This window comes from Anopheles coluzzii, chromosome 2, assembly GCF_943734685.1.
Source record: "Anopheles coluzzii chromosome 2, AcolN3, whole genome shotgun sequence".
Classification (NCBI taxonomy): domain Eukaryota; kingdom Metazoa; phylum Arthropoda; class Insecta; order Diptera; family Culicidae; genus Anopheles; species Anopheles coluzzii.
Genome location: NC_064670.1, coordinates 60,676,928 through 60,693,246, shown reverse-complemented (window position 1 = coordinate 60,693,246; position 16,319 = coordinate 60,676,928). Strand labels below are relative to the sequence as shown.

The window sequence follows — 16,319 nt, the reverse complement described above, 5'->3', positions numbered from 1 at the left end:
TGTGTGTATGTGTGTTTGTGTGTGTGTGTGTGTATGTGTGTGTGCATGTGTGTGTGTGTGTGTGTGTGGATGTATGTTTGAATGTGTATTGATGTGTGTGTTTGTTTCACAAGTAGGTCGTTTCGGATAGATTTGTAAGTAGTTTTTTTGTGTTTTGGGTTAGGATTTTGGTGTGATAAGCAGGACCACCGCCCTCGCGATCAGTGTGTTTTCGATATATTAACAATGTTACGGTCTTCTTTCGCCGTGGTCTTCTGAGGACGTCCGGTTGACTTGCGCGTTTCGGTTGTCCAAGCGCGTTTCAGTTGTCTAAGCACGTTTCGGTTGTCCGAAGCGCGTTTGCCACAAAAGTGCGCGATCGTTCCATTACGAACTCGATCCTTTTGCGCTTAATGCCAGCAGCAGCCATTCGCTTTTACATATGGCGCTGATGATCGGTACAACGTTTACCTCGACCCATTGTTACTAACGTAGCTTGCTTGGACCGTCAAGAACGCGCTGGTTAAAAACTTGGACACGGCTGATCCCGTGCTCTGCCTGCGTTCTACTTCTATACGCGATGAATTACATCGTTTTGGAGCAGCGAAAACATCGCATGGATAAAACTATCAACGAGTACGCGAGTAAGCGTCTTCCCTTCAAAATCGAGAAAAGAATACTGCCGCGCTCATGAAACAAAACGCCCATTGAAAAGAATAACAGCGCGCCAGCTCAATGCACGCACAAAGTTTACCATTCGCACACAACGTGCAACGCAGAGATGCACGAAGGCCTTTCAATGGCGTGCACTGGAGAAACACCTGTGAGGGAATGCCGAGTTCATTGCTATTGTGCGCGTGTCCATTTCGCACCGGTGTCGCATTCACATTCATGAAACAGCACACCTGCGTTTTCGTCCGAGGAACAAGCGCTGCTGTCGATGCAAACTTTAGTTTTTATCCAAGTGTAAACGCACAATGTTTCACATGATAACACACATAATAAGAATAATTTCAACGCAATATGACATCATGGCAAGCTATGTTTTTCAGACACAAACCCGCGCACTTGCTAATACACATTAAAAAGCACACTCTCTTTCTACTACTACACACACACACACATGCACACACACACACATACACACACACACACACACACACACACACACACACACACACACACACACACACACACACACACACACACACACACACACACACACACACACACACACACACACACATACACACACACATATACACACACACAAACACAAGTAACGTGGCAAAACAAGTGCACGGTGCATTGAAAAAAAAGGGTCCTATCTTAATGTCCGATACTGTACCTTTCTACTTTCTCCCGAAGACACACACTCTCTCTCTCTCTCTCGTCTTAATCCCGAAGAAAGGTCGTTTCCCTTCATTCCCTATCTCTTTACCTACGGAGCTCCCTCTTGCGGACCGTATCGTAACCCATACGGTATCTTGTTTGTTTACATTTTGTCGGACCGTTGTACTGTAACAACAGCAATCATGAAGACCAAATGTGTTACGCGTGCAAGTTGAGAAATCGCGAAATACGAGACTGTAGGAAATTTGTAAGGTACAGTACAAGTGAAAAGTGGAATGTTATACGAGCAGCTAAAAAGTGCATTAGGTGTTTGCGATCGCACGGGCGAAGGCCATGCAACAATCCTGTAGTTTGTTTCGTTGAAAGTTGCACAAGCCCAACCAGCATTATCGCGCGATTTTTATATGTATCTATCATTTTTCTCATTCTAACATTCACAAAATTTTTCATTCTGCCTCGCTCTTCTGGGTGTTGGTCTGTATTTGCTTGCGACTTGGCTGTGTCGCATCAACGATTTGCATGTTTCATTTAGCTCATCCCTTTCCATCGTTGGAGAGAAACTCTTGCGTCTCGCTTTTCTGGGACTTGTCCAAATTCGCTTGCTACACCAATCGTTCACGCAAGCGTTCTCCTCTCGCCCGCTCTTTGTATCATTGTACAGGTACTCCCCGATATACGCTATCAATGCGGACCGGAGGCAATAGCGTATCTCGAATATTCAATAGCGAAAGTCGAATTTCGAGGTTTTCAGTCAAATTATAACTAATATCCGTATAACTTTGCATGAAGTGGTAGGTTTTAGCCACTAAACCTACCACTACCGAATGGTTAAAAACCATTTAAAATGGTATAAAATTGAAAAATTCAGTTGAAATTAGATCAAATAACTAATACGCTAACGTAAATTTGACGGTTCTTTGAACAAGTAGTACTAATTTTAGAAATCGAATGTCAAATGCAAAATAAATTCCCTTTTGGTTGAATATTAAAAACCATTTCAAATGGTATAAAATTAAAAAATTCAGTTGAAATTAGATCAAATAACTAAATCAACTAACTAACCAAATAGTTATTTGATCTAATTTCAACTGAATTTTTCAATTTTATACCATTTGAAATGGTTTTTAATATTCAATCAAAAGGGAATTTATTTTGCATTTGACATTCGATTTCTAAAATTAGTACTACTTGTTCAAAGAACCGTCAAATTTAGAAAAAAAGCGTATAGCGAAATCGTGTATATCGAGTATGGTGTATATCGCGGAATACCTGTATAGTCACACGAGGAAGGCGCTGCTTCGCGTTCACATGAAAATGTGGTAGTGTGAAATCAAGTTTGCAAGCGGTAGGACGCGTCGGTGTGTGTTCGTTTTTTCTCTCGTGAAACCAGTACGGAAAAATTATTTGGTAAGTACAGTTTTTAATAAAGGGTTATATCAATCTTTATCAAACTGAATTGTATTGATAATTGTGATATAAAATCAATTTCGTTTTTTTTAAGAAATCGTAACACACGCACGAACGGAAGTGAGCACGGACCACAACAGAAGCAATATTCAATTGGTTGGTAAGTATTGTGCTTGACGTTAAATTGAACAGCTGTTGGCAAAATAGTTAATATTTCCTTCTATCCCTAGGAGTGCCGAAAACAGAACAGGAGAGGAAAGAAGGCAGGAACGATTCGATCCTCCAACGTGCTAGCGCCTGGTAGAGGAGAAGCGGCAGGAAGGTAGAGACGAACATCCACCTCGCTAGTGCAGCACGTGGGAGCAGCAAGAGGGAAGCAAGCAGGACGCGTACACACCATTCGACGAAGGCAAAGCTGGAGGAAAGGAAGAACGAGGAGAGAAGGCAGGCAAGACGGGTACGTGTGTATCCCGCACCGGTTTTAGGCAGTGTGAATTGTGTGAGTATGTAAATATGTATGTGCGAGTAAGAAGGTAAAATAAAGAGCGTAAGCATGTGCAGAATGGACAAAAGAAAGTAAGAGTCTTTGTAGGGAGAATGGAGAGAATGAAAGAAATTGAACAATAATGTAGTATACAGAAACTAGATGTATGATACACGCTGTCGCACCGTTGCAGAGACGTGCTCTTTAGTGCTGCTAATGAGCACGATTTGAGAACGTTTTGAGCCCGTTTTTTCTCATACAAAATTTTAAAATGTCGCGCGATAATGTCGGTTGGGATAATCCCAACCGACATTATCGCGCGACATTTTCAAATTTTGTAAGAGAAAAAACGGGCTCAAAACGTTCTCAAATCGTGCTCATTAGCAGCACTAAAGAGCACGTCTCTGCAACGGTGCGACAGCGTGTATCATACATCTAGTTTCTGTATACTACATTATTGTTCAATTTCTTTCATTCTCTCCATTCTCCCTACAAAGACTCTTACTCTCTTTTGTCCATTCTGCACATGCTTACGCTCTTTATTTTACCTTCTTACTCGCACATACATATTTACATACTCACACAATTCACACTGCCTAAAACCGGTGCGGGATACACACGTACCCGTCTTGCCTGCCTTCTCTCCTCGTTCTTCCTTTCCTCCAGCTTTGCCTTCGTCGAATGGTGTGTACGCGTCCTGCTTGCTTCCCTCTTGCTGCTCCCACGTGCTGCACTAGCGAGCTGGATGTTCGTCTCTACCTTCCTGCCGCTTCTCCTCTACCAGGCGCTAGCACGTTGGAGGATCGGATCGTTCCTGCCTTCTTTCCTCTCCTGTTCTGTTTTCGGCACTCCTAGGGATAGAAGGAAATATTAACTATTTTGCCAACAGCTGTTCAATTTAACGTCAAGCACAATACTTACCAACCAATTGAATATTGCTTCTGTTGTGGTCCGTGCTCACTTCCGTTCGTGCGTGTGTTACGATTTCTTTAAAAAAAAACGAAATTGATTTTATATCACAATTATCAATACAATTCAGTTTGATAAAGATTGATATAACCCTTTATTAAAAACTGTACTTACCAAATAGTTTTTCCGTACTGGTTTCACGAGAGAAAAAACGGACACACACCGACGCGTCCTACCGCTTGCAAACTTGATTTCACACTACCACATTTTCATGTGAACGCGAAGCAGCGCCTTCCTCGTGTTCCTATACAGGTATTCCCCGATATACGCCATACTCGATATACACGATTTCGCTATACGCTTTTTTTCTAAATTTGACGGTTCTTTGAACAAGTAGTACTAATTTTAGAAATCGAATGTCAAATGCAAAATAAATTCCCTTTTGGTTGAATATTAAAAACCATTTCAAATGGTATAAAATTGAAAAATTCAGTTGAAATTAGATCAAATAACTAATTAAGTGGCTAAAACCTACCACTTCATGCAAAGTTATACGGATATTAGTTATAATTTGACTGAAAACCTCGAAATTCGACTTTCGCTATTGTATATTCGAGATACGCTATTGCCTCCGGTACGCATTGATAGCGTATATCGGGGAGTACCTGTACAATGATACAAAGAGCGGGCGAGAGGAGAACGCTTGCGTGAACGATTGGTGTAGCAAGCGAATTTGGACAAGTCCCAGAAAAGCGAGACGCAAGAGTTTCTCTCCAACGATGGAAAGGGATGAGCTAAATGAAACATGCGAATCGTTGATGCGACACAGCCAAGTCGCAAGCAAATACAGACCAACACCCAGAAGAGCGAGGCAGAATGAAAAATTGTGTGAATGTTAGAATGAGAAAAATGATAGATACACATAAAAATCGCGCGATAATGCTGGTTGGGATCCCAACCGACATTATCGCGCGACATTTTACAATTTTGTATGAGAAAAAACGGGCTCAAAACGTTCTCAAATCGTGCTCATTAGCAGCACTAAAGAGTACGTTTCTGCAACGGTGCGACAGCGTGTATCATACATGTAGTTTCTGTATGCTAAATTATTGTTCAATTTCTTTCATTCTCTCCTCTCTCCCAAAACAAACACAGACTCTCTCTAATTTTTCCATTCCACACATTCGCTTTTTATTTAACCTCTTTACCTCTACTCACACATACACTTTTCAATACTCACACAATTCACACTGCCGAAAACCGGTGCGGGATACACACGTACCCGTCTTGCCTGCCTTCTCTCCTCGTTCTTCCTTTCCTCCAGCTTTGCCTTCGTCGAATGGTGTGTACGCGTCCTGCTTGCTTCCCTCTTGCTGCTCCCACGTGCTGCACTAGCGAGGTGGATGATCGTCTCTACCTTCCTGCCGCTTCTCCTCTACCAGGCGCTAGCACGTTGGAGGATCGAATCGTTCCTGCCTTCTTTCCTCTCCTGTTCTGTTTTCGGCACTCCTAGGGATAGAAGGAAATATTAATTATTTTGCCAACAGCTGTTCAATTTAACGTCAAGCACAATACTTACCAACCAATTGAATATTGCTTCTGTTGTGGTCCGTGCTCACTTCCGTTCGTGCGTGTGTTACGATTTCTTTAAAAAAAAAACGAAATTGATTTTATATCACAATTATCAATACAATTCAGTTTGATAAAGATTAATATAGCCCTTTATTAAAAACTGTACTTACCAAAAAGTTTTTCCGTACTGGTTTTACGAGAGAAAAAACGGACACACACCGACGCGTCCTACCGCTTGCAAACTTGATTTCACACTACCACATTTTCATGTGAACGCGAAGCAGCGCCTTCTTCGTGTGGCTATACAGGTATTCCCCGATATACGCCATACTCGATATACACGATTTCGCTATACGCTTTTTTCTAAATTTGACGGTTCTTTGAACAAGTAGTACTAATTTTAGAAATCGAATGTCAAATGCAAAATAAATTCCCTTTTGGTTGAATATTAAAAACCATTTCAAATGGTATAAAATTGAAAAATTCAGTTGAATTAGATCAAATAACTAATTATGTGGCTAAAACCTACCACTTCATGCAAAGTTATACGGATATTAGTTATAATTTGACTGAAAACCTCGAAATTCGACTTTCGCTATTGAATATTCGAGATACGCTATTGCCTCCGGTACGCATTGATAGCGTATATCGGGGAGTACCTGTACAATGATACAAAGAGCGGGCGAGAGGAGAACGCTTGCGTGAACGATTGGTGTAGCAAGCGAATTTGGACAAGTCCCAGAAAAGCGAGACGCAAGAGTTTCTCTCCAACGATGGAAAGGGATGAGCTAAATGAAACATGCGAATCGTTGATGCGACACAGCCAAGTCGCAAGCAAATACAGACCAACACCCAGAAGAGCGAGGCAGAATGAAAAATTTTGTGAATGTTAGAATGAGAAAAATGATAGATCCACATAAAAATCGCGCGATAATGCTGGTTGGGTATTCCCCGATATACGCCATACTCGATATACACGATTTCGCTATACGCTTTTTTTCTAAATTTGACGGTTCTTTGAACAAGTAGTACTAATTTTAGAAATCGAATGTCAAATGCAAAATAAATTCCCTTTGGTTGAATATTAAAAACCATTTCAAATGGTATAAAATTGAAAAATTCAGTTGAAATTAGATCAAATAACTAATTTAGTGGCTAAAACCTACCACTTCATGCAAAGTTATACGGATATTAGTTATAATTTGACTGAAAACCTCGAAATTCGACTTTCGCTATTGAATATTCGAGATACGCTATTGCCTCCGGTACGCATTGATAGCGTATATCGGGGAGTACCTGTACAATGATACAAAGAGCGGGCGAGAGGAGAACGCTTGCGTGAACGATTGGTGTAGCAAGCGAATTTGGACAAGTCCCAGAAAAGCGAGACGCAAGAGTATCTCTCCAACGATGGAAAGGGATGAGCTAAATGAAACATGCGAATCGTTGATGCGACACAGCCAAGTCGCAAGCAAATACAGACCAACACCCAGAAGAGCGAGGCAGAATGAAAAATTTTGTGAATGTTAGAATGAGAAAAATGATAGATACACATAAAAATCGCGCGATAATGCTGGTTGGGTACTCCATCAATCGTCGGAAAATCAGAATGTCGCTCCGTGTAATCACAGTGCGCACATATAAAAAAAAGAAGAATGTTTATTTATTATAATACCAGTCGACGAAGGATCCTCCCTAACCATGATCGAAATGTTTTTAGCTAAAGAATTGGGTGTCCATGGGAAAAAGGATCTACTGCAGCTTGTGTGGACAGGACAAATTTCAAGAATCGAAGAAGACTCCGAGCGAGTTAACCTAAAAATATCTGGGATAATCAATCTAGAATATTTTCACTAGCAAACGTTAGAACAGTTAGCAATTTAAATTACCCAGCCAATCATTGTCATCCCAAAATATCTATCGTTTTCCACATTTAAAAGGCCTTCCTATTCAATGTTACACAAATAAAACTCCTAAATTGCTTATAGGTATTGACCACCTTAAACTATTTGTTCCATTGAAGGTTCGTGAAGGAGCCAAACAAGAACCAATAGCCGCAAAAACACGCCTAAGGTGGGGCGTATATGGCGGAAATTGCGCTTTAAATTAGACATGGGAATATTGATTCTTTTTAAAAGATCAAGTGCGGTCCAGTTCACTCAGTGAAATGAACTGATCGCGTGCGGTGATTCGTTCGCACGCCCGAGGTGGGGTATGATTTGGTACGATGAGTGTGTAATTAATATAGATTCCATCCTATTTTTTGCAAATCTGCACCAGCAGGTAGTAAAAACTGTATGGTGTTAATGCAATTTTCACTACTTAAAAAAGTGAAAAAATCAACATTTGACAATTTGATATGAATAATGAATAATGTTATATTTTACTTTTCCACTTTTATTTAAATGTAAATTCATATCACTTCCTTATAAACTAAATCGATTTCAGCTTAACTATTGAGAACTCCTCAAATAAAATCTAAGAGTAAAAATGTATTTATGCAAAGATTAAATCGTTTGGAAGTTCCAAATCAATTACTCTGACCAGTTTTTGAATTCAAACAATTGAAACTTAATTTTAAAGTTCTTAATTAATCTAAAAACCGTTGTGTTGTAGAAAAAGTAGCTCAGTAAGTTTTTTAGGATCCAATCGCGATCTTTTTTCGGTATATATTTGTCCAGATTTTGAGAATACTCGTTCGCACGGCACGGATGTGGCTGGTATACAAAAAATACCTTGTACTAATTTATACAGGTTTGGAAACCTAGATTGGTTTTGTTTCCACCATGCCAAAGGGTCAGATTCTAGTTCTGCATATTCCGATGCAATGTAACCGTCTAGTTCTTGTTTTGCTTTAGTTTTAGGATCGAAAGCCACTTGCCTAATAGATATCCTACTGACAAAGTCTCCAAATAAGTGTTGACAATATTGATCCTTTTCTTGGTTGTCTTGAGTTTGAGAGTTTGATGTGGCTGTATTAATAATGTTGGATGTTGGCTGCAATTGTAATAATGATGTGGCTGATTTGGATAGATTGTTTCGATAATATCGATAATAGATTGGTATGTTTGTTCGTATCTATTTTCTTCGTTTTCAAAACTTTGCCGTTTCATACGTGGATTGAGTAGCATTGCTTGATTTACGATCGTATTTCGAAACATGGGATCAAATCTTTCTTCAAGACCATGAATCAAATTGTTTCCTAATTTTCGCACTGAACTTTCTAATTCTTCGTTCAACAAATCAGTAGTTTTAGTAATGTGAATTTTTATAAGGAGTCCCATGTGTGATAATGTAACGGTTTTTTCTGATGAAGCAATTTTTTTAGCGTAATCAAAGTTTTGTAAAATTTTGATTGCCTGCTCTATCACAATCCAATCTTTGTTTTGTAGAGAAGTTTTTATCTTAATTGTATCTAAACAAGATAGTAATGGTATTTTGTTCTTAAAAAACCGTTCCAGCATATCGTAAGTAGAATTCCAGCGAGTAACAATTTCTTGTTTAAGTTTAAGAACGGGGTAATTCAATTGTGTTTGCACTTCGGAAAGTTTTTTGGTTGCCGTACTGCTTTTTTTAAAGAACGTAACAATACGTTTTACTTCGTGAAATGTGGTTGCAATTGCTTTTTCTTTCGATTTTTTAACAACCAAACTTAAACTATGTGCAAAAACTTGGAAAATGATTCACTTGTTTTAGTTCTTTTGCAGCTGATGACATGTTACTCGCGTTGTCAGTTACTAAAGCAACTACTTTCTCCGTTATATCAAACTTCTCTGTTACTTCATTTACCCACTCAGCAATATTATGTCCAGTGTGTTGATAAGCAAACTCCGAACATTCGAGTAAATTGGAACATAACTTATTATCGTTATCGATGTAATGTGCTGTTAGTGCATAAAAGCTAGTGTTATTGATGTTCGACCATCCATCTGAGGTCAGCGCTATTTTTGTGGTATTTTCCAAAGCAGTTTTGACCTTTTGCAGGCTTTTGTTGCACTCCCGATTCAAAATTGCTTCTGAAACAGTTTTGCGGCTAGGTAATTCATAGTTTGGATTTAATCCTTAACTATATTTATTAAACGCCTCACTTTCGGTAATAGAGATAGGAAGTGACTCTTGGCAAATTAGTTTTAATAAAAGCTCATCCTGCTTTTTTTTGGCTTCTGTTGTAAGCGGTTTCAGTGGAGTAAAGAAAGAGTCCATGGTGGCCGGTCGAGAAATCCCTGCTGAGGATTGTTGAATTGGGGTACATTCCTCAACATTACACTCTCCATTCGACGAGCAAGCATTAACGCGTTTTAAAGGTATTCCGACATGTTTTGCAGTCAGATGCCGTTTCAAATTGGATGACGATCCTTTAGTGCATCGAATGATCTTAGCACAATATAAACATTTTCCAGCATTTTCCGTTTTCTTGAAGTGTTGCCATACATCGCTTGTCGCTCGTACCGTGCTCATCGTTTCAATTCTGAGTAAAAATATAATAATTATGTTGTTAATTATTATTGCCTTCTCTAAAATCTGTATTTGATCGATGAATTACTATTAACCCTAAAAACCTTTTTAAGCTACATTCTTAACACTTTGAACGCCGGGCTGACGTTACAGTTATTGAGTGAGCACGTAGCTCATGGCAAGAGAGCGATGAGAGCGACAATTTCTCGTGCCATTCCCAACCGACATTGTCACGTTGCAAGCGGTTTATTTTGTATAAAAAAAGTGTTCTCTATAGCGCGGTCAAATCGTTCTCGATAGCAGAACTACCCAACCAGCATTATCGCGCGATTTTTATGTGTATCTATCATTTTTCTCATTCTAACATTCAAACAATTTTTCATTCTGCCTCGCTCTTCTGGGTGTTGGTCTGTATTTGCTTGCGACTTGGCTGTGTCGCATCAACGATTCGCATGTTTCATTTAGCTCATCCCTTTCCATCGTTGGAGAGAAACTCTTGCGTCTCGCTTTTCTGGGACTTGTCCAAATTCGCTTGCTACACCAATCGTTCACGCAAGCGTTCTCCTCTCGCCCGCTCTTTGTATCATTGTACAGGTACTCCCCGATATACGCTATCAATGCGTACCGGAGGCAATAGCGTATCACCGAATATACAATAGCGAAAGTCGAATTTCGAGGTTTTCAGTCAAATTATAACTAATATCCGTATAACTTTGCATGAAGTGGTAGGTTTTAGCCACTTAATTAGTTATTTGATCTAATTTCAACTGAATTTTTCAATTTTATACCATTTGAAATGGTTTTTAATATTCAACCAAAAGGGAATTTATTTTGCATTTGACATTCGATTTCTAAAATTAGTACTACTTGTTCAAAGAACCGTCAAATTTAGAAAAAAAGCGTATAGCGAAATCGTGTATATCGAGTATGGCGTATATCGGGGAATACCTGTATAGGAACACGAGGAAGGCGCTGCTTCGCGTTCACATGAAAATGTGGTAGTGTGAAATCAAGTTTGCAAGCGGTAGGACGCGTCGGTGTGTGTCCGTTTTTTCTCTCGTGAAACCAGTACGGAAAAACTATTTGGTAAGTACAGTTTTTAATAAAGGGTTATATCAATCTTTATCAAACTGAATTGTATTGATAATTGTGATATAAAATCAATTTCGTTTTTTTTTAAAGAAATCGTAACACACGCACGAACGGAAGTGAGCACGGACCACAACAGAAGCAATATTCAATTGGTTGGTAAGTATTGTGCTTGACGTTAAATTGAACAGCTGTTGGCAAAATAGTTAATATTTCCTTCTATCCCTAGGAGTGCCGAAAACAGAACAGGAGAGGAAAGAAGGCAGGAACGATCCGATCCTCCAACGTGCTAGCGCCTGGTAGAGGAGAAGCGGCAGGAAGGTAGAGACGAACATCCAGCTCGCTAGTGCAGCACGTGGGAGCAGCAAGAGGGAAGCAAGCAGGACGCGTACACACCATTCGACGAAGGCAAAGCTGGAGGAAAGGAAGAACGAGGAGAGAAGGCAGGCAAGACGGGTACGTGTGTATCCCGCACCGGTTTTTGGCAGTGTGAATTGTGTGAGTATGTAAATATGTATGTGCGAGTAAGAAGGTAAAATAAAGAGCGTAAGCATGTGCAGAATGGACAAAAGAGAGTAAGAGTCTTTGTAGGGAGAATGGAGAGAATGAAAGAAATTGAACAATAATGTAGCATACAGAAACTAGATGTATGATACACGCTGTCGCACCGTTGCAGAGACGTGCTCTTTAGTGCTGCTAATGAGCACGATTTGAGAACGTTTTGAGCCCGTTTTTTCTCATACAAAATTTTAAAATGTCGCGCGATAATGTCGGTTGGGTAGAGAACACTTTTTTTATACAAAATAAACCGCTTGCAACGTGACAATGTCGGTTGGGTACCCAACCGACATTATCGCGCGACATTTTACAATTTTGTATGAGAAAAAACGGGCTCAAAACGTTCTCAAATCGTGCTCATTAGCAGCACTAAAGAGCACGTTTCTGCAACGGTGCAACAGCGTGTATCATACATGTAGTTTCTGTATGCTACATTATTGTTCAATTTCTTTCATTCTCTCCTCTCTCCCAAAACAAACACAGACTCTCTCTCATTTTTCCATTCTACACATTCGCTCTTTATTTTACCACTTTACCTCTACTCACACATACACTTTTCAATACTCACACAATTCACACTGCCGAAAACCCGTTGCGGGATACACACGTACCCGTCTTGCCTGCCTTCTCTCCTCGTTCTTCCTTTCATCCAGCGTTGTCTTCGCGTTAAAAATTCTTCCTGCTTGCCTCCCCCTCGCTGCTCCCAGATGCTGCGCTAGCGTGCTGGATGATCGTCCCTACCTTCCTGCTGCTTCTCCTCTCCCAGGCGGTAGCACGTTGGAGGATCGTTCCTGCCTTCCTGCCGCTTCTCCTTCGTCCGGCGCTAACGCGTTGAATGATCGTTCCTGCCTCTCCTGTCCTTTTGTTTTTGGCACTGCTGATGAAAGAGGGAAATATTATCTATTTTGAAAACCGCTGTTCCATTTAACGCGAAGCATAATACTTACCAACCAATTGATTACTTCTATCGTGGTCCGTGCTCACTTCCGTTTGTGCGTGTGTTACGATTTGCTATAGAAAACGAAATTGATTTGATATCACCAATTATTAATACCATTCAGTTTAAGACAGATTGATATAATCCTTTATTAAAAGCTGTACTTACCCAACCAGCATTATCGCGCGATTTTTATGTGTATCTATCATTTTTCTCATTCTAACATTCAGAAAATTTTTCATTCTGTCTTGCTCTTCTGGGTGTTGGTCACTTTTTGCTCGCAACTTGGCTGTGTCACTTCAACCATCCTCATGTTTCATATGGCTCTTCTCTTTCCATCGTTCGAGAGAAACTCTTGTGTCTCGCTTTTCTGGGACTTTTCCAATTTCGATTGCTACACCAAGCGTTCACGCAAGCGATCTTCTCTCGTCCGCTCTTTGTATAATTGTACAGGTACTCCCCGATATACGCTATTAATGCGGACCGGAGGCAATAGCGTATCTCGAATATTAGCAAATGTCGAGTTTTCAGTCAAATTATAGCTAATTTTCATATAATTTTGCATGAAGTGGTAGTTTTTAGCCACTAAATTAGTTATTTGATATGATTTCAACTGAATATTACAATTGTACACCTTATGAAATGGTTTTTAATATTCGACCAAAAGGGAATTTATTTTGAATTTGATATTCGATGTGCCAAATTAGTACAATTTGCTCAAAGAACTTTCAAATTTAGACAAAAGGCGTACAGCTAAATCGCGTATATCGAGTATGGCGTATATCGGGGAATACCTGTATAGCCACCAGAGGAAGGCGCTGCTTCGCGTTCACATGAAGAAGTGGTAGTGTAAAATCAAGTTTGTAAGCAGAAAGACGCGTCGATGCGTGCTCGTTTTTTCTCTCGTGAAACCAGTACGGAAAAAACTATTTGGTAAGTACAGCTTTTAATAAAGGATTATATCAATCTGTCTTAAACTGAATGGTATTAATAATTGGTGATATCAAACCAATTTCGTTTTCTATAGCAAATCGTAACACACGCACAAACGGAAGTGAGCACGGACCACGATAGAAGTAATCAATTGGTTGGTAAGTATTATGCTTCGCGTTAAATGGAACAGCGGTTTTCAAAATAGATAATATTTCCCTCTTTCATCAGCAGTGCCAAAAACAAAAGGACAGGAGAGGCAGGAACGATCATTCAACGCGTTAGCGCCGGACGAAGGAGAAGCGGCAGGAAGGCAGGAACGATCCTCCAACGTGCTACCGCCTGGGAGAGGAGAAGCAGCAGGAAGGTAGGGACGATCATCCAGCACGCTAGCGCAGCATCTGGGAGCAGCGAGGGGGAGGCAAGCAGGAAGAATTTTTAACGCGAAGACAACGCTGGATGAAAGGAAGAACGAGGAGAGAAGGCAGGCAAGACGTGTGTATCCCGCAACGGGTTTTCGGCAGTGTGAATTGTGTGAGTATTGAAAAGTGTATGTGTGAGTAGAGGTAAAGTGGTAAAATAAAGAGCGAATGTGTGGAATGGAAAAATGAGAGAGAGTCTGTGTTTGTTTTGGGAGAGAGGAGAGAATGAAAGAAATTGAACAATAATGTAGCATACAGAAACCACATGTATGATACACGCTGTCGCACCGTTGCAGAAACGTGCTCTTTAGTGCTGCTAATGAGCACGATTTGAGAACGTTTTGAGCCCGTTTTTTCTCATACAAAATTGTAAAATGTCGCGCGATAATGTCGGTTGGGTACCTAATAGTTTTTTCCGTACTGGTTTCACGAGAGAAAAAACGAGCACGCATCGACGCGTCTTTCTGCTTACAAACTTGATTTCACACTACCACTTCTTCATGTGAACGCGAAGCAGCGCCTTCCTCTGGTGGCTATACAGGTATTCCCCGATATACGCCGTACTCGATATACGCGATTTAGCTGTACGCCTTTTGTCTAAATTTGAAAGTTCTTTGAGCAAATTGTACTAATTTGGCACATCGAATATCAAATTCAAAATAAATTCCCTTTTGGTCGAATATTAAAAACCATTTCATAAGGTGTACAATTGTAATATTCAGTTGAAATCATATCAAATAACTAATTTAGTGGCTAAAAACTACCACTTCATGCAAAATTATATGAAAATTAGCTATAATTTGACTGAAAACTCGACATTTGCTAATATTCGAGATACGCTATTGCCTCCGGTCCGCATTAATAGCGTATATCGGGGAGTACCTGTAAAATGATACAAAGAGCGGACGAGAGAAGATCGCTTGCGTGAACGCTTGGTGTAGCAATCGAAATTGGAAAAGTCCCAGAAAAGCGAGACACAAGAGTTTCTCTCGAACGATGGAAAGAGAAGAGCCATATGAAACATGAGGATGGTTGAAGTGACACAGCCAAGTTGCGAGCAAAAAGTGACCAACACCCAGAAGAGCAAGACAGAATGAAAAATTTTCTGAATGTTAGAATGAGAAAAATGATAGATACACATAAAAATCGCGCGATAATGCTGGTTGGGTATAGAGAAGGTTTTTGAAATCGTGCGACAGCGTGTATCATACATTTGGTTTATGTATGCTACATTCTCCCGTGCTTCCAGAGGTTTTCTGCTCTCCTAAAAAACCTGTTTTGTCTGAAAACCCCGCTCTTCCAAACGAAACTCGCTCTCCCGTTATACTGTTCGGACTAAAATTCTTTTTTTTTAATTACTTGTATAATGTGTTTTAGGTTTTTATTTTATTTTGTACATCTTCAGTGTGAGATAATTGCAGATTCTAATTCTAATTGTTAAACAAAAAGCAACCTTAAAATAATTATTGGATAATGATTCTCACTAACCCGTATCAACACATACTCACACATTTTCCCCCGATCGCCCACAATTCTTCATAACGTATGCGTGTACAGTCTGTTCCCGAGTTACGCGGTTCTCGTTTTACGCGGATTCGGAGATACGCGGTTTTCTAAATTTGACAGATCAAATGTCCAATCAGTACAATTTGCTTCAAGTTCGGTATAAATTGCATTTTCGCTAACAAATTGAAACCGCTTAAAAGCCAGAAATATCATAATTTCCTGCACGAATCATATGAAATAAATGATAAAGTGTATAAAAGTACTAAATTAAATAAAAAACTCCGAGTAATCAATAGTATTTTAGGGGCGCCACAAATATGGTCCCTAATTTTTTTAAAAGATACGCAACACGCTTCGCGAACTACGTTTTGGTAGAATTCGATTTATTTTTTTTTCTTTTAATCCGCGGAACGGTGAGTTCGGGAGAGACGCGAAAACTAGTGTTGTTCGTTCGAGAGTTGCCGGAGAAGAAGCGTTGGGTAAGCCGGACGGATATGCGCGTGTCGGTGTTGAAACGTTTAGGACGAGAGAGAACGTGTATGGAGCAAGCCACCGTTTTTATAGCTGCGGTGCAGCATGCTACCACTGTTTGTCCTGCTCTAGCTTTGTGCAGTCCCTGCCTAACTAGCCCGTTAAACATTTTCTATCGGTAGTTCTAGGTGTGCGCACCAGATGGCGCTCTGGTCGCTACAGGATTCCCCTCCTAGATCGGTGTTAC

At 40.1% G+C, this 16,319-nt stretch overlaps 2 long non-coding RNA genes across 4 annotated transcripts; one reads left to right on the top strand and one right to left on the bottom strand.

Moving 5' to 3' along the window:
* Positions 1-3,930: 3,930 nt before the first annotated feature.
* On the bottom strand, positions 3,931-6,632 carry LOC125906458 (uncharacterized). 3 transcript variants are annotated; one of them, XR_007451820.1, is made up of 3 exons: positions 5,875-6,632; positions 4,145-4,210; positions 3,931-4,074 (listed from the first exon to the last, which is right to left on the bottom strand). It is a non-coding gene; the product is annotated as an uncharacterized LOC125906458 (long non-coding RNA). The 3 variants fall into 3 exon arrangements; XR_007451819.1 differs by lacking the exon at positions 4,145-4,210 and adding an exon at positions 5,712-5,777 and having other exon boundaries at positions 5,875-6,627; XR_007451821.1 differs by lacking the exons at positions 3,931-4,074; positions 4,145-4,210 and adding exons at positions 5,201-5,641; positions 5,712-5,777.
* Positions 6,633-10,833: 4,201 nt separating this feature from the next.
* Positions 10,834-11,621, top strand: LOC125906463 (uncharacterized). Its single transcript, XR_007451827.1, has 2 exons — positions 10,834-11,407; positions 11,478-11,621. It is a non-coding gene; the product is annotated as an uncharacterized LOC125906463 (long non-coding RNA).
* Positions 11,622-16,319: the final 4,698 nt, after the last annotated feature.